Source organism: Garra rufa, unplaced genomic scaffold (assembly GCF_049309525.1).
Source record: "Garra rufa unplaced genomic scaffold, GarRuf1.0 hap1_unplaced_002, whole genome shotgun sequence".
In the NCBI taxonomy this organism is placed as follows: Eukaryota; Metazoa; Chordata; class Actinopteri; order Cypriniformes; family Cyprinidae; genus Garra; species Garra rufa.
The window spans coordinates 1,586,537-1,605,651 of NW_027394277.1; positions in this window are offsets into that span (position 1 = coordinate 1,586,537).

Sequence of the window (19,115 nt, forward strand, 5' to 3'; positions counted from 1 at the left end):
TGCATTGCCTGAACCAAGTTTGTTATGTGCTGAAACGGCGTTTTCTGACATTTCAGGCTCTAACTTCAAAAATCATGCAAAACACTTCTAACACCTTCAGATATGTTTCTCTGTGTTGCAAAATAGGTTTTATTCATGCACAGACTGCAATTTTAATTTTGGACCGAGTTTCAGCTTGCATTGCCAGAACCAAGTTTGTTAAGTGCTGAAACGCCGTTTTCTGACATTTCAGGCTCTAACTTCAAAAATCATGCAAAACACTTCTAACACCTTCAGATATGTTTCTCTGTGTTGCAAAATAGGTTTTATTCATGCACAGACTGCAATTTTAATTTTGGACCGAGTTTCAGCTTGCATTGCCAGAACCAAGTTTGTTAAGTGCTGAAACGCTGTTTTCTGACATTTCAGGGTCTAACTTCAAAAAATCATGCAAAACACTTCTAACACCTTCAGATATGTTTCTCTGTGTTGCAAAATAGGTTTTATTCATGCACAGAGTGTAAATTTAAAGTGGGACAGAGATTCAGCTTGCATTGCTTGAACCAACTTTGTTCTGCGCTGAAACGCTGTTTTCTGACATTTCAGGGTCTAACTTCAAAAATCATGCAAAACACTTCTAACACCTTCAGATATGTTTCTCTGTGTTGCAAAATAGGTTTTATTCATGCACAGACTGCAAATTTAAAGTGGGACAGAGATTCAGCTTGCATTGCCTGAACCAACTTTGTTCTGCGCTGAAAAGCTGTTTTCTGACATTTCAGGGTCTAACTTCAAAAATCATGCAAAACACTTCTAACAGCTTCAGATATGTTTCTCTGTGTTGCAAAATAGGTTTTATTCATGCACAGACTGCAATTTTAATTTTGGACCGAGTTTCAGCTTGCATTGCCAGAACCAAGTTTGTTAAGTGCTGAAACGCTGTTTTCTGACATTTCAGGCTCTAACTTAAAAAATCATGCAAAACACTTCTAACACCTTCAGATATGTTTCTCTGTGTTGCAAAATAGGTTTTATTCATGCACAGACTGCAATTTTAAGTTTTGGCCGAGTTTCAGCTTGCATTGCCTGAACCAAGTTTGTTATGTGCTGAAACGCTGTTTTCTGACATTTCAGGCTTTAACTTCAAAAATCATGCAAAACACTTCTAACACCTTCAGATATGTTTCTCTGTGTTGCAAAATAGGTTTTATTCATGCACAGACTGCAATTTTAATTTTGGACCGAGTTTCAGCTTGCATTGCCAGAACCAAGTTTGTTAAGTGCTGAAACGCCGTTTTCTGACATTTCAGGCTCTAACTTCAAAAATCATGCAAAACACTTCTAACACCTTCAGATATGTTTCTCTGTGTTGCAAAATAGGTTTTATTCATGCACAGACTGCAATATTAATTTTGGACCGAGTTTCAGCTTGCATTGCCAGAACCAAGTATGTTAAGTGCCGAAACGCTGTTTTCTGACATTTCAGGCTTTAACTTCAAAAATCATGCAAAACACTTCTAACACCTTCAGATATGTTTCTCTGTGTTGCAAAATAGGTTTTATTCATGCACAGACTGCAATTTTAATTTTGGGCCGAGTTTCAGCTTGCATTGCCTGAACCAAGTTTGTTATGTGCTGAAACGGCGTTTTCTGACATTTCAGGGTCTAACTTCAAAAATCATGCAAAACACTTCTAACAGCTTCAGATATGTTTCTCTGTGTTGCAAAATAGGTTTTATTCATGCACAGACTGCAATTTTAATTTTTGGCCGAGTTTAAGCTTGCATTGCCTGAACCAAGTTTGTTATGTGCTGAAACGGCGTTTTCTGACATTTCAGGGTCTAACTTCAAAAATCATGCAAAACACTTCTAACAGCTTCAGATATGTTTCTCTGTGTTGCAAAATAGGTTTTATTCATGCACAGACTGCAATTTTAATTTTTGGCCGAGTTTAAGCTTACATTGCCTGAACCAAGTTTGTTATGTGCTGAAACGGCGTTTTCTGACATTTCAGGCTCTAACTTCAAAAATCATGCAAAACACTTCTAACACCTTCAGATATGTTTCTCTGTGTTGCAAAATAGGTTTTATTCATGCACAGAGTGTAAATTTAAAGTGGGACAGAGATTCAGCTTGCATTGCCTGAACCAACTTTGTTCTGCGCTGAAAAGCTGTTTTCTGACATTTCAGGGTCTAACTTCAAAAATCATGCAAAACACTTCTAACAGCTTCAGATATGTTTCTCTGTGTTGCAAAATATGTTTTATTCATGCACAGACTGCAATTTTAATTTTTGGCCGAGTTTAAGCTTGCATTGCCTGAACCAAGTTTGTTATGTGCTGAAACGGCGTTTTCTGACATTTCAGGCTCTAACTTCAAAAATCATGCAAAACACTTCTAACACCTTCAGATATGTTTCTCTGTGTTGCAAAATAGGTTTTATTCATGCACAGACTGCAATTTTCATTTTAGACCGAGTTTCAGCTTGCATTGTCTGAACCAAGTTTGTTATGTGCTGAAACACCTTTTTCTGACATTTCAGGCTCTAACTTCAAAAATCATGCAAAACACTTCTAACACCTTCAGATATGTTTCTCTGTGTTGCAAAATAGGTTTTATTCATGCACAGACTGCAATATTAATTTTGGACCGAGTTTCAGCTTGCATTGCCAGAACCAAGTTTGTTAAGTGCTGAAACGCTGTTTTCTGACATTTCAGGCTTTAACTTAAAAAATCATGCAAAACACTTCAAACACCTTCAGATATGTTTCTCTGTGTTGCAAAATAGGTTTTATTCATGCACAGACTGCAATTTTAATTTTGGGCCGAGTTTCAGCTTGCATTGCCTGAACCAAGTTTGTTATGTGCTGAAACGGCGTTTTCTGACATTTCAGGCTCTAACTTCAAAAATCATGCAAAACACTTCTAACACCTTCAGATATGTTTCTCTGTGTTGCAAAATAGGTTTTATTCATGCACAGAGTGTAAATTTAAAGTGGGACAGAGATTCAGCTTGTATTGCCTGAACCAAGTTTGTTAAGTGCTGAAACGCTGTTTTCTGACATTTCAGGGTCTAACTTCAAAAAATCATGCAAAACACTTCTAACACCTTCAGATATGTTTCTCTGTGTTGCAAAATAGGTTTTATTCATGCACAGAGTGTAAATTTAAAGTGGGACAGAGATTCAGCTTGCATTGCTTGAACCAACTTTGTTCTGCGCTGAAACGCTGTTTTCTGACATTTCAGGGTCTAACTTCAAAAATCATGCAAAACACTTCTAACACCTTCAGATATGTTTCTCTGTGTTGCAAAATAGGTTTTATTCATGCACAGACTGCAAATTTAAAGTGGGACAGAGATTCAGCTTGCATTGCCTGAACCAACTTTGTTCTGCGCTGAAAAGCTGTTTTCTGACATTTCAGGGTCTAACTTCAAAAATCATGCAAAACACTTCTAACAGCTTCAGATATGTTTCTCTGTGTTGCAAAATAGGTTTTATTCATGCACAGACTGCAATTTTAATTTTGGACCGAGTTTCAGCTTGCATTGCCAGAACCAAGTTTGTTAAGTGCTGAAACGCTGTTTTCTGACATTTCAGGCTCTAACTTAAAAAATCATGCAAAACACTTCTAACACCTTCAGATATGTTTCTCTGTGTTGCAAAATAGGTTTTATTCATGCACAGACTGCAATTTTAAGTTTTGGCCGAGTTTCAGCTTGCATTGCCTGAACCAAGTTTGTTATGTGCTGAAACGCTGTTTTCTGACATTTCAGGCTTTAACTTCAAAAATCATGCAAAACACTTCTAACACCTTCAGATATGTTTCTCTGTGTTGCAAAATAGGTTTTATTCATGCACAGACTGCAATTTTAATTTTGGACCGAGTTTCAGCTTGCATTGCCAGAACCAAGTTTGTTAAGTGCTGAAACGCCGTTTTCTGACATTTCAGGCTCTAACTTCAAAAATCATGCAAAACACTTCTAACACCTTCAGATATGTTTCTCTGTGTTGCAAAATAGGTTTTATTCATGCACAGACTGCAATATTAATTTTGGACCGAGTTTCAGCTTGCATTGCCAGAACCAAGTATGTTAAGTGCCGAAACGCTGTTTTCTGACATTTCAGGCTTTAACTTCAAAAATCATGCAAAACACTTCTAACACCTTCAGATATGTTTCTCTGTGTTGCAAAATAGGTTTTATTCATGCACAGACTGCAATTTTAATTTTGGGCCGAGTTTCAGCTTGCATTGCCTGAACCAAGTTTGTTATGTGCTGAAACGGCGTTTTCTGACATTTCAGGGTCTAACTTCAAAAATCATGCAAAACACTTCTAACAGCTTCAGATATGTTTCTCTGTGTTGCAAAATAGGTTTTATTCATGCACAGACTGCAATTTTAATTTTTGGCCGAGTTTAAGCTTGCATTGCCTGAACCAAGTTTGTTATGTGCTGAAACGGCGTTTTCTGACATTTCAGGCTTTAACTTAAAAAATCATGCAAAACACTTCTAACACCTTCAGATATGTTTCTCTGTGTTGCAAAATAGGTTTTATTCATGCACAGACTGCAATTTTTATTTTGGACCGAGTTTCAGCTTGCATTGCCATAACCAAGTTTGTTATGTGCTGAAACGCCGTTTTCTGACATTTCAGGCTCTAACTTCAAAAATCATGCAAAACACTTTTAACACCTTCAAATATGTTTCTCTGTGTTGCAAAATAGGTTTTATTCATGCAGAGACTGCAATTTTAATTTTGGACCGAGTTTCAGCTTGCATTGCCAGAACCAAGTTTGTTAAGTGCTGAAACGCCGTTTTCTGACATTTCAGGCTCTAACTTCAAAAATCATGCAAAACACTTCTAACACCTTCAGATATGTTTCTCTGTGTTGCAAAATAGGTTTTATTCATGCACAGACTGCAATTTTTATTTTGGACCGAGTTTCAGCTTGCATTGCCATAACCAAGTTTGTTATGTGCTGAAACGCCGTTTTCTGACATTTCAGGCTCTAACTTCAAAAATCATGCAAAACACTTCTAACACCTTCAGATATGTTTCTCTGTGTTGCAAAATAGGTTTTATTCATGCACAGAGTGTAAATTTAAAGTGGGACAGAGATTCAGCTTGCATTGCCTGAACCAACTTTGTTCTGCGCTGAAAAGCTGTTTTCTGACATTTCAGGTTCTAACTTCAAAAATCATGCAAAACACTTCTAACAGCTTCAGATATGTTTCTCTGTGTTGCAAAATAGGTTTTATTCATGCACAGAGTGTAAATTTAAAGTGGGACAGAGATTCAGCTTGCATTGCTTGAACCAACTTTGTTCTGCGCTGAAACGCTGTTTTCTGACAGTTCAGGGTCTAACTTCAAAAATCATGCAAAACACTTCTAACAGCTTCAGATATGTTTCTCTGTGTTGCAAAATAGGTTTTATTCATGCACAGACTGCAATTTTAATTTTTGGCCGAGTTTAAGCTTGCATTGCCTGAACCAAGTTTGTTATGTGCTGAAACGGCGTTTTCTGACATTTCAGGCTCTAACTTCAAAAATCATGCAAAACACTTTTAACACCTTCAGATATGTTTCTCTGTGTTGCAAAATAGGTTTTATTCATGCAGAGACTGCAATTTTAATTTTGGACCGAGTTTCAGCTTGCATTGCCAGAACCAAGTTTGTTAAGTGCTGAAACGCCGTTTTCTGACATTTCAGGCTCTAACTTCAAAAATCATGCAAAACACTTCTAACACCTTCAGATATGTTTCTCTGTGTTGCAAAATAGGTTTTATTCATGCACAGACTGCAATATTAATTTTGGACCGAGTTTCAGCTTGCATTGCCAGAACCAAGTTTGTTAAGTGCTGAAACGCTGTTTTCTGACATTTCAGGCTTTAACTTAAAAAATCATGCAAAACACTTCTAACACCTTCAGATATGTTTCTCTGTGTTGCAAAATAGGTTTTATTCATGCACAGACTGCAATTTTAAGTTTTGGCCGAGTTTCAGCTTGCATTGCCTGAACCAAGTTTGTTATGTGCTGAAACGCTGTTTTCTGACATTTCAGGCTTTAACTTCAAAAATCATGCAAAACACTTCTAACACCTTCAGATATGTTTCTCTGTGTTGCAAAATAGGTTTTATTCATGCACAGACTGCAATTTTAATTTTTGGCCGAGTTTAAGCTTGCATTGCCTGAACCAAGTTTGTTATGTGCTGAAACGGCGTTTTCTGACATTTCAGGCTCTAACTTCAAAAATCATGCAAAACACTTCTAACACCTTCAGATATTTTTCTCTGTGTTGCAAAATAGGTTTTATTCATGCACAGACTGCAAATTTAAAGTGGGACAGAGATTCAGCTTGCATTGCCTGAACCAACTTTGTTCTGCGCTGAAAAGCTGTTTTCTGACATTTCAGGGTCTAACTTCAAAAATCATGCAAAACACTTCTAACAGCTTCAGATATGTTTCTCTGTGTTGCAAAATAGGTTTTATTCATGCACAGACTGCAATTTTAATTTTGGACCGAGTTTCAGCTTGCATTGCCAGAACCAAGTTTGTTAAGTGCTGAAACGCTGTTTTCTGACATTTCAGGCTCTAACTTAAAAAATCATGCAAAACACTTCTAACACCTTCAGATATGTTTCTCTGTGTTGCAAAATAGGTTTTATTCATGCACAGACTGCAATTTTAAGTTTTGGCCGAGTTTCAGCTTGCATTGCCTGAACCAAGTTTGTTATGTGCTGAAACGCTGTTTTCTGACATTTCAGGCTTTAACTTCAAAAATCATGCAAAACACTTCTAACACCTTCAGATATGTTTCTCTGTGTTGCAAAATAGGTTTTATTCATGCACAGACTGCAATTTTAATTTTGGACCGAGTTTCAGCTTGCATTGCCAGAACCAAGTTTGTTAAGTGCTGAAACGCCGTTTTCTGACATTTCAGGCTCTAACTTCAAAAATCATGCAAAACACTTCTAACACCTTCAGATATGTTTCTCTGTGTTGCAAAATAGGTTTTATTCATGCACAATCTGCAATTTTTATTTTGGACCGAGTTTCAGCTTGCATTGCCATAACCAAGTTTGTTATGTGCTGAAACGCCGTTTTCTGACATTTCAGGCTCTAACTTCAAAAATCATGCAAAACACTTCTAACACCTTCAGATATGTTTCTCTGTGTTGCAAAATAGGTTTTATTCATGCACAGAGTGTAAATTTAAAGTGGGACAGAGATTCAGCTTGCATTGCCTGAACCAACTTTGTTCTGCGCTGAAAAGCTGTTTTCTGACATTTCAGGGTCTAACTTCAAAAATCATGCAAAACACTTCTAACAGCTTCAGATATGTTTCTCTGTGTTGCAAAATAGGTTTTATTCATGCACAGACTGCAATTTTAATTTTTGGCAGAGTTTAAGCTTGCATTGCCTGAACCAAGTTTGTTATGTGCTGAAACGGCGTTTTCTGACATTTCAGGCTCTAACTTCAAAAATCATGCAAAACACTTCTAACACCTTCAGATATGTTTCTCTGTGTTGCAAAATAGGTTTTATTCATGCACAGACTGCAATTTTTATTTTGGACCGAGTTTCAGCTTGCATTGCCATAACCAAGTTTGTTATGTGCTGAAACGCCGTTTTCTGACATTTCAGGCTCTAACTTCAAAAATCATGCAAAACACTTTTAACACCTTCAGATATGTTTCTCTGTGTTGCAAAATAGGTTTTATTCATGCAGAGACTGCAATTTTAATTTTGGACCGAGTTTCAGCTTGCATTGCCAGAACCAAGTTTGTTAAGTGCTGAAACGCCGTTTTCTGACATTTCAGGCTCTAACTTCAAAAATCATGCAAAACACTTCTAACACCTTCAGATATGTTTCTCTGTGTTGCAAAATAGGTTTTATTCATGCACAGACTGCAATTTTTATTTTGGACCGAGTTTCAGCTTGCATTGCCATAACCAAGTTTGTTATGTGCTGAAACGCCGTTTTCTGACATTTCAGGCTCTAACTTCAAAAATCATGCAAAACACTTTTAACACCTTCAGATATGTTTCTCTGTGTTGCAAAATAGGTTTTATTCATGCAGAGACTGCAATTTTAATTTTGGACCGAGTTTCAGCTTGCATTGCCAGAACCAAGTTTGTTAAGTGCTGAAACGGCGTTTTCTGACATTTCAGGCTCTAACTTCAAAAATCATGCAAAACACTTCTAACACCTTCAGATATGTTTCTCTGTGTTGCAAAATAGGTTTTATTCATGCACAGACTGCAATTTTTATTTTGGACCGAGTTTCAGCTTGCATTGCCATAACCAAGTTTGTTATGTGCTGAAACGCCGTTTTCTGACATTTCAGGCTCTAACTTCAAAAATCATGCAAAACACTTCTAACACCTTCAGATATGTTTCTCTGTGTTGCAAAATAGGTTTTATTCATGCACAGAGTGTAAATTTAAAGTGGGACAGAGATTCAGCTTGCATTGCCTGAACCAACTTTGTTCTGCGCTGAAAAGCTGTTTTCTGACATTTCAGGGTCTAACTTCAAAAATCATGCAAAACACTTCTAACAGCTTCAGATATGTTTCTCTGTGTTGCAAAATAGGTTTTATTCATGCACAGACTGCAATTTTAATTTTTGGCAGAGTTTAAGCTTGCATTGCCTGAACCAAGTTTGTTATGTGCTGAAACGGCGTTTTCTGACATTTCAGGCTCTAACTTCAAAAATCATGCAAAACACTTCTAACACCTTCAGATATGTTTCTCTGTGTTGCAAAATAGGTTTTATTCATGCACAGACTGCAATTTTTATTTTGGACCGAGTTTCAGCTTGCATTGCCATAACCAAGTTTGTTATGTGCTGAAACGCCGTTTTCTGACATTTCAGGCTCTAACTTCAAAAATCATGCAAAACACTTGTAACACCTTCAGATATGTTTCTCTGTGTTGCAAAATAGGTTTTATTCATGCACAGACTGCAATATTAATTTTGGACCGAGTTTCAGCTTGCATTGCCAGAACCAAGTATGTTAAGTGCCGAAACGCTGTTTTCTGACATTTCAGGCTTTAACTTAAAAAATCATGCAAAACACTTCTAACACCTTCAGATATGTTTCTCTGTGTTGCAAAATAGGTTTTATTCATGCACAGACTGCAATTTTAATTTTGGGCCGAGTTTCAGCTTGCATTGCCTGAACCAAGTTTGTTATGTGCTGAAACGGCGTTTTCTGACATTTCAGGGTCTAACTTCAAAAATCATGCAAAACACTTCTAACAGCTTCAGATATGTTTCTCTGTGTTGCAAAATAGGTTTTATTCATGCACAGACTGCAATTTTAATTTTTGGCCGAGTTTAAGCTTGCATTGCCTGAACCAAGTTTGTTATGTGCTGAAACGGCGTTTTCTGACATTTCAGACTCTAACTTCAAAAATCATGCAAAACACTTCTAACACCTTCAGATATGTTTCTCTGTGTTGCAAAATAGGTTTTATTCATGCACAGACTGCAATTTTTATTTTGGACCGAGTTTCAGCTTGCATTGCCAGAACCAAGTTTGTTAAGTGCTGAAACGCCGTTTTCTGACATTTCAGGCTCTAACTTCAAAAATCATGCAAAACACTTCTAACACCTTCAGATATGTTTCTCTGTGTTGCAAAATAGGTTTTATTCATGCACAGACTGCAATTTTTATTTTGGACCGAGTTTCAGCTTGCATTGCCATAACCAAGTTTGTTATGTGCTGAAACGCCGTTTTCTGACATTTCAGGCTCTAACTTCAAAAATCATGCAAAACACTTTTAACACCTTCAGATATGTTTCTCTGTGTTGCAAAATAGGTTTTATTCATGCAGAGACTGCAATTTTAATTTTGGACCGAGTTTCAGCTTGCATTGCCAGAACCAAGTTTGTTAAGTGCTGAAACGGCGTTTTCTGACATTTCAGGCTCTAACTTCAAAAATCATGCAAAACACTTCTAACACCTTCAGATATGTTTCTCTGTGTTGCAAAATAGGTTTTATTCATGCACAGACTGCAATTTTTATTTTGGACCGAGTTTCAGCTTGCATTGCCATAACCAAGTTTGTTATGTGCTGAAACGCCGTTTTCTGACATTTCAGGCTCTAACTTCAAAAATCATGCAAAACACTTCTAACACCTTCAGATATGTTTCTCTGTGTTGCAAAATAGGTTTTATTCATGCACAGAGTGTAAATTTAACGTGGGACAGAGATTCAGCTTGCATTGCCTGAACCAACTTTGTTCTGCGCTGAAAAGCTGTTTTCTGACATTTCAGGGTCTAACTTCAAAAATCATGCAAAACACTTCTAACAGCTTCAGATATGTTTCTCTATGTTGCAAAATAGGTTTTATTCATGCACAGACTGCAATTTTAATTTTGGACCGAGTTTCAGCTTGCATTGCTTGAACCAACTTTGTTCTGCGCTGAAACGCTGTTTTCTGACAGTTCAGGGTCTAACTTCAAAAATCATGCAAAACACTTCTAACAGCTTCAGATATGTTTCTCTGTGTTGCAAAATAGGTTTTATTCATGCACAGACTGCAATTTTAATTTTTGGCCGAGTTTAAGCTTGCATTGCCTGAACCAAGTTTGTTATGTGCTGAAACGGCGTTTTCTGACATTTCAGGCTCTAACTTCAAAAATCATGCAAAACACTTTTAACACCTTCAGATATGTTTCTCTGTGTTGCAAAATAGGTTTTATTCATGCAGAGACTGCAATTTTAATTTTGGACCGAGTTTCAGCTTGCATTGCCAGAACCAAGTTTGTTAAGTGCTGAAACGCCGTTTTCTGACATTTCAGGCTCTAACTTCAAAAATCATGCAAAACACTTCTAACACCTTCAGATATGTTTCTCTGTGTTGCAAAATAGGTTTTATTCATGCACAGACTGCAATTTTAATTTTGGACCGAGTTTCAGCTTGCATTGCCAGAACCAAGTTTGTTAAGTGCTGAAACGCTGTTTTCTGACATTTCAGGCTCTAACTTAAAAAATCATGCAAAACACTTCTAACACCTTCAGATATGTTTCTCTGTGTTGCAAAATAGGTTTTATTCATGCACAGACTGCAATTTTAAGTTTTGGCCGAGTTTCAGCTTGCATTGCCTGAACCAAGTTTGTTATGTGCTGAAACGCTGTTTTCTGACATTTCAGGCTTTAACTTCAAAAATCATGCAAAACACTTCTAACACCTTCAGATATGTTTTCTCTGTGTTGCAAAATAGGTTTTATTCATGCACAGACTGCAATTTTAATTTTGGACCGAGTTTCAGCTTGCATTGCCAGAACCAAGTTTGTTAAGTGCTGAAACGCCGTTTTCTGACATTTCAGGCTCTAACTTCAAAAATCATGCAAAACATTTCTAACACCTTCAGATATGTTTCTCTGTGTTGCAAAATAGGTTTTATTCATGCACAGACTGCAATATTAATTTTGGACCGAGTTTCAGCTTGCATTGCCAGAACCAAGTATGTTAAGTGCCGAAACGCTGTTTTCTGACATTTCAGGCTTTAACTTAAAAAATCATGCAAAACACTTCTAACACCTTCAGATATGTTTCTCTGTGTTGCAAAATAGGTTTTATTCATGCACAGACTGCAATTTTAATTTTGGGCCGAGTTTCAGCTTGCATTGCCTGAACCAAGTTTGTTATGTGCTGAAACGGCGTTTTCTGACATTTCAGGGTCTAACTTCAAAAATCATGCAAAACACTTCTAACAGCTTCAGATATGTTTCTCTGTGTTGCAAAATAGGTTTTATTCATGCACAGACTGCAATTTTAATTTTTGGCCGAGTTTAAGCTTGCATTGCCTGAACCAAGTTTGTTATGTGCTGAAACGGCGTTTTCTGACATTTCAGGCTTTAACTTAAAAAATCATGCAAAACACTTCTAACACCTTCAGATATGTTTCTCTGTGTTGCAAAATAGGTTTTATTCATGCACAGACTGCAATTTTTATTTTGGACCGAGTTTCAGCTTGCATTGCCATAACCAAGTTTGTTATGTGCTGAAACGCCGTTTTCTGACATTTCAGGCTCTAACTTCAAAAATCATGCAAAACACTTTTAACACCTTCAAATATGTTTCTCTGTGTTGCAAAATAGGTTTTATTCATGCAGAGACTGCAATTTTAATTTTGGACCGAGTTTCAGCTTGCATTGCCAGAACCAAGTTTGTTAAGTGCTGAAACGCCGTTTTCTGACATTTCAGGCTCTAACTTCAAAAATCATGCAAAACACTTCTAACACCTTCAGATATGTTTCTCTGTGTTGCAAAATAGGTTTTATTCATGCACAGACTGCAATTTTTATTTTGGACCGAGTTTCAGCTTGCATTGCCATAACCAAGTTTGTTATGTGCTGAAACGCCGTTTTCTGACATTTCAGGCTCTAACTTCAAAAATCATGCAAAACACTTCTAACACCTTCAGATATGTTTCTCTGTGTTGCAAAATAGGTTTTATTCATGCACAGAGTGTAAATTTAAAGTGGGACAGAGATTCAGCTTGCATTGCCTGAACCAACTTTGTTCTGCGCTGAAAAGCTGTTTTCTGACATTTCAGGTTCTAACTTCAAAAATCATGCAAAACACTTCTAACAGCTTCAGATATGTTTCTCTGTGTTGCAAAATAGGTTTTATTCATGCACAGAGTGTAAATTTAAAGTGGGACAGAGATTCAGCTTGCATTGCTTGAACCAACTTTGTTCTGCGCTGAAACGCTGTTTTCTGACAGTTCAGGGTCTAACTTCAAAAATCATGCAAAACACTTCTAACAGCTTCAGATATGTTTCTCTGTGTTGCAAAATAGGTTTTATTCATGCACAGACTGCAATTTTAATTTTTGGCCGAGTTTAAGCTTGCATTGCCTGAACCAAGTTTGTTATGTGCTGAAACGGCGTTTTCTGACATTTCAGGCTCTAACTTCAAAAATCATGCAAAACACTTTTAACACCTTCAGATATGTTTCTCTGTGTTGCAAAATAGGTTTTATTCATGCAGAGACTGCAATTTTAATTTTGGACCGAGTTTCAGCTTGCATTGCCAGAACTAAGTTTGTTAAGTGCTGAAACGCCGTTTTCTGACATTTCAGGCTCTAACTTCAAAAATCATGCAAAACACTTCTAACACCTTCAGATATGTTTCTCTGTGTTGCAAAATAGGTTTTATTCATGCACAGACTGCAATATTAATTTTGGACCGAGTTTCAGCTTGCATTGCCAGAACCAAGTTTGTTAAGTGCTGAAACGCTGTTTTCTGACATTTCAGGCTTTAACTTAAAAAATCATGCAAAACACTTCTAACACCTTCAGATATGTTTCTCTGTGTTGCAAAATAGGTTTTATTCATGCACAGACTGCAATTTTAAGTTTTGGCCGAGTTTCAGCTTGCATTGCCTGAACCAAGTTTGTTATGTGCTGAAACGCTGTTTTCTGACATTTCAGGCTTTAACTTCAAAAATCATGCAAAACACTTCTAACACCTTCAGATATGTTTCTCTGTGTTGCAAAATAGGTTTTATTCATGCACAGACTGCAATTTTAATTTTTGGCCGAGTTTAAGCTTGCATTGCCTGAACCAAGTTTGTTATGTGCTGAAACGGCGTTTTCTGACATTTCAGGCTCTAACTTCAAAAATCATGCAAAACACTTCTAACACCTTCAGATATTTTTCTCTGTGTTGCAAAATAGGTTTTATTCATGCACAGACTGCAAATTTAAAGTGGGACAGAGATTCAGCTTGCATTGCCTGAACCAACTTTGTTCTGCGCTGAAAAGCTGTTTTCTGACATTTCAGGGTCTAACTTCAAAAATCATGCAAAACACTTCTAACAGCTTCAGATATGTTTCTCTGTGTTGCAAAATAGGTTTTATTCATGCACAGACTGCAATTTTAATTTTGGACCGAGTTTCAGCTTGCATTGCCAGAACCAAGTTTGTTAAGTGCTGAAACGCTGTTTTCTGACATTTCAGGCTCTAACTTAAAAAATCATGCAAAACACTTCTAACACCTTCAGATATGTTTCTCTGTGTTGCAAAATAGGTTTTATTCATGCACAGACTGCAATTTTAAGTTTTGGCCGAGTTTCAGCTTGCATTGCCTGAACCAAGTTTGTTATGTGCTGAAACGCTGTTTTCTGACATTTCAGGCTTTAACTTCAAAAATCATGCAAAACACTTCTAACACCTTCAGATATGTTTCTCTGTGTTGCAAAATAGGTTTTATTCATGCACAGACTGCAATTTTAATTTTGGACCGAGTTTCAGCTTGCATTGCCAGAACCAAGTTTGTTAAGTGCTGAAACGCCGTTTTCTGACATTTCAGGCTCTAACTTCAAAAATCATGCAAAACACTTCTAACACCTTCAGATATGTTTCTCTGTGTTGCAAAATAGGTTTTATTCATGCACAATCTGCAATTTTTATTTTGGACCGAGTTTCAGCTTGCATTGCCATAACCAAGTTTGTTATGTGCTGAAACGCCGTTTTCTGACATTTCAGGCTCTAACTTCAAAAATCATGCAAAACACTTCTAACACCTTCAGATATGTTTCTCTGTGTTGCAAAATAGGTTTTATTCATGCACAGAGTGTAAATTTAAAGTGGGACAGAGATTCAGCTTGCATTGCCTGAACCAACTTTGTTCTGCGCTGAAAAGCTGTTTTCTGACATTTCAGGGTCTAACTTCAAAAATCATGCAAAACACTTCTAACAGCTTCAGATATGTTTCTCTGTGTTGCAAAATAGGTTTTATTCATGCACAGACTGCAATTTTAATTTTTGGCAGAGTTTAAGCTTGCATTGCCTGAACCAAGTTTGTTATGTGCTGAAACGGCGTTTTCTGACATTTCAGGCTCTAACTTCAAAAATCATGCAAAACACTTCTAACACCTTCAGATATGTTTCTCTGTGTTGCAAAATAGGTTTTATTCATGCACAGACTGCAATTTTTATTTTGGACCGAGTTTCAGCTTGCATTGCCATAACCAAGTTTGTTATGTGCTGAAACGCCGTTTTCTGACATTTCAGGCTCTAACTTCAAAAATCATGCAAAACACTTTTAACACCTTCAGATATGTTTCTCTGTGTTGCAAAATAGGTTTTATTCATGCAGAGACTGCAATTTTAATTTTGGACCGAGTTTCAGCTTGCATTGCCAGAACCAAGTTTGTTAAGTGCTGAAACGCCGTTTTCTGACATTTCAGGCTCTAACTTCAAAAATCATGCAAAACACTTCTAACACCTTCAGATATGTTTCTCTGTGTTGCAAAATAGGTTTTATTCATGCACAGACTGCAATTTTTATTTTGGACCGAGTTTCAGCTTGCATTGCCATAACCAAGTTTGTTATGTGCTGAAACGCCGTTTTCTGACATTTCAGGCTCTAACTTCAAAAATCATGCAAAACACTTTTAACACCTTCAGATATGTTTCTCTGTGTTGCAAAATAGGTTTTATTCATGCAGAGACTGCAATTTTAATTTTGGACCGAGTTTCAGCTTGCATTGCCAGAACCAAGTTTGTTAAGTGCTGAAACGGCGTTTTCTGACATTTCAGGCTCTAACTTCAAAAATCATGCAAAACACTTCTAACACCTTCAGATATGTTTCTCTGTGTTGCAAAATAGGTTTTATTCATGCACAGACTGCAATTTTTATTTTGGACCGAGTTTCAGCTTGCATTGCCATAACCAAGTTTGTTATGTGCTGAAACGCCGTTTTCTGACATTTCAGGCTCTAACTTCAAAAATCATGCAAAACACTTCTAACACCTTCAGATATGTTTCTCTGTGTTGCAAAATAGGTTTTATTCATGCACAGAGTGTAAATTTAAAGTGGGACAGAGATTCAGCTTGCATTGCCTGAACCAACTTTGTTCTGCGCTGAAAAGCTGTTTTCTGACATTTCAGGGTCTAACTTCAAAAATCATGCAAAACACTTCTAACAGCTTCAGATATGTTTCTCTGTGTTGCAAAATAGGTTTTATTCATGCACAGACTGCAATTTTAATTTTTGGCAGAGTTTAAGCTTGCATTGCCTGAACCAAGTTTGTTATGTGCTGAAACGGCGTTTTCTGACATTTCAGGCTCTAACTTCAAAAATCATGCAAAACACTTCTAACACCTTCAGATATGTTTCTCTGTGTTGCAAAATAGGTTTTATTCATGCACAGACTGCAATTTTTATTTTGGACCGAGTTTCAGCTTGCATTGCCATAACCAAGTTTGTTATGTGCTGAAACGCCGTTTTCTGACATTTCAGGCTCTAACTTCAAAAATCATGCAAAACACTTGTAACACCTTCAGATATGTTTCTCTGTGTTGCAAAATAGGTTTTATTCATGCACAGACTGCAATATTAATTTTGGACCGAGTTTCAGCTTGCATTGCCAGAACCAAGTATGTTAAGTGCCGAAACGCTGTTTTCTGACATTTCAGGCTTTAACTTAAAAAATCATGCAAACCACTTCTAACACCTTCAGATATGTTTCTCTGTGTTGCAAAATAGGTTTTATTCATGCACAGACTGCAATTTTAATTTTGGGCCGAGTTTCAGCTTGCATTGCCTGAACCAAGTTTGTTATGTGCTGAAACGGCGTTTTCTGACATTTCAGGGTCTAACTTCAAAAATCATGCAAAACACTTCTAACAGCTTCAGATATGTTTCTCTGTGTTGCAAAATAGGTTTTATTCATGCACAGACTGCAATTTTAATTTTTGGCCGAGTTTAAGCTTGCATTGCCTGAACCAAGTTTGTTATGTGCTGAAACGGCGTTTTCTGACATTTCAGACTCTAACTTCAAAAATCATGCAAAACACTTCTAACACCTTCAGATATGTTTCTCTGTGTTGCAAAATAGGTTTTATTCATGCACAGACTGCAATTTTTATTTTGGACCGAGTTTCAGCTTGCATTGCCAGAACCAAGTTTGTTAAGTGCTGAAACGCCGTTTTCTGACATTTCAGGCTCTAACTTCAAAAATCATGCAAAACACTTCTAACACCTTCAGATATGTTTCTCTGTGTTGCAAAATAGGTTTTATTCATGCACAGACTGCAATTTTTATTTTGGACCGAGTTTCAGCTTGCATTGCCATAACCAAGTTTGTTATGTGCTGAAACGCCGTTTTCTGACATTTCAGGCTCTAACTTCAAAAATCATGCAAAACACTTTTAACACCTTCAGATATGTTTCTCTGTGTTGCAAAATAGGTTTTATTCATGCAGAGACTGCAATTTTAATTTTGGACCGAGTTTCAGCTTGCATTGCCAGAACCAAGTTTGTTAAGTGCTGAAACGGCGTTTTCTGACATTTCAGGCTCTAACTTCAAAAATCATGCAAAACACTTCTAACACCTTCAGATATGTTTCTCTGTGTTGCAAAATAGGTTTTATTCATGCACAGACTGCAATTTTTATTTTGGACCGAGTTTCAGCTTGCATTGCCATAACCAAGTTTGTTATGTGCTGAAACGCCGTTTTCTGACATTTCAGGCTCTAACTTCAAAAATCATGCAAAACACTTCTAACACCTTCAGATATGTTTCTCTGTGTTGCAAAATAGGTTTTATTCATGCACAGAGTGTAAATTTAACGTGGGACAGAGATTCAGCTTGCATTGCCTGAACCAACTTTGTTCTGCGCTGAAAAGCTGTTTTCTGACATTTCAGGGTCTAACTTCAAAAATCATGCAAAACACTTCTAACAGCTTCAGATATGTTTCTCTATGTTGCAAAATAGGTTTTATTCATGCACAGACTGCAATTTTAATTTTGGACCGAGTTTCAGCTTGCATTGCTTGAACCAACTTTGTTCTGCGCTGAAACGCTGTTTTCTGACAGTTCAGGGTCTAACTTCAAAAATCATGCAAAACACTTCTAACAGCTTCAGATATGTTTCTCTGTGTTGCAAAATAGGTTTTATTCATGCACAGACTGCAATTTTAATTTTTGGCCGAGTTTAAGCTTGCATTGCCTGAACCAAGTTTGTTATGTGCTGAAACGGCGTTTTCTGACATTTCAGGCTCTAACTTCAAAAATCATGCAAAACACTTTTAACACCTTCAGATATGTTTCTCTGTGTTGCAAAATAGGTTTTATTCATGCAGAGACTGCAATTTTAATTTTGGACCGAGTTTCAGCTTGCATTGCCAGAACCAAGTTTGTTAAGTGCTGAAACGCCGTTTTCTGACATTTCAGGCTCTAACTTCAAAAATCATGCAAAACACTTCTAACACCTTCAGATATGTTTCTCTGTGTTGCAAAATAGGTTTTATTCATGCACAGACTGCAATTTTAATTTTGGACCGAGTTTCAGCTTGCATTGCCAGAACCAAGTTTGTTAAGTGCTGAAACGCTGTTTTCTGACATTTCAGGCTCTAACTTAAAAAATCATGCAAAACACTTCTAACACCTTCAGATATGTTTCTCTGTGTTGCAAAATAGGTTTTATTCATGCACAGACTGCAATTTTAAGTTTTGGCCGAGTTTCAGCTTGCATTGCCTGAACCAAGTTTGTTATGTGCTGAAACGCCGTTTTCTGACATTTCAGGCTTTAACTTCAAAAATCATGCAAAACACTTCTAACACCTTCAGATATGTTTTCTCTGTGTTGCAAAATAGGTTTTATTCATGCACAGACTGCAATTTTAATTTTGGACCGAGTTTCAGCTTGCATTGCCAGAACCAAGTTTGTTAAGTGCTGAAACGCCGTTTTCTGACATTTCAGGCTCTAACTTCAAAAATCATGCAAAACACTTCTAACACCTTCAGATATGTTTCTCTGTGTTGCAAAATAGGTTTTATTCATGCACAGACTGCAATATTAATTTTGGACCGAGTTTCAGCTTGCATTGCCAGAACCAAGTATGTTAAGTGCCGAAACGCTGTTTTCTGACATTTCAGGCTTTAACTTAAAAAATCATGCAAAACACTTCTAACACCTTCAGATATGTTTCTCTGTGTTGCAAAATAGGTTTTATTCATGCACAGACTGCAATTTTAATTTTGGGCCGAGTTTCAGCTTGCATTGCCTGAACCAAGTTTGTTATGTGCTGAAACGGCGTTTTCTGACATTTCAGGGTCTAACTTCAAAAATCATGCAAAACACTTCTAACAGCTTCAGATA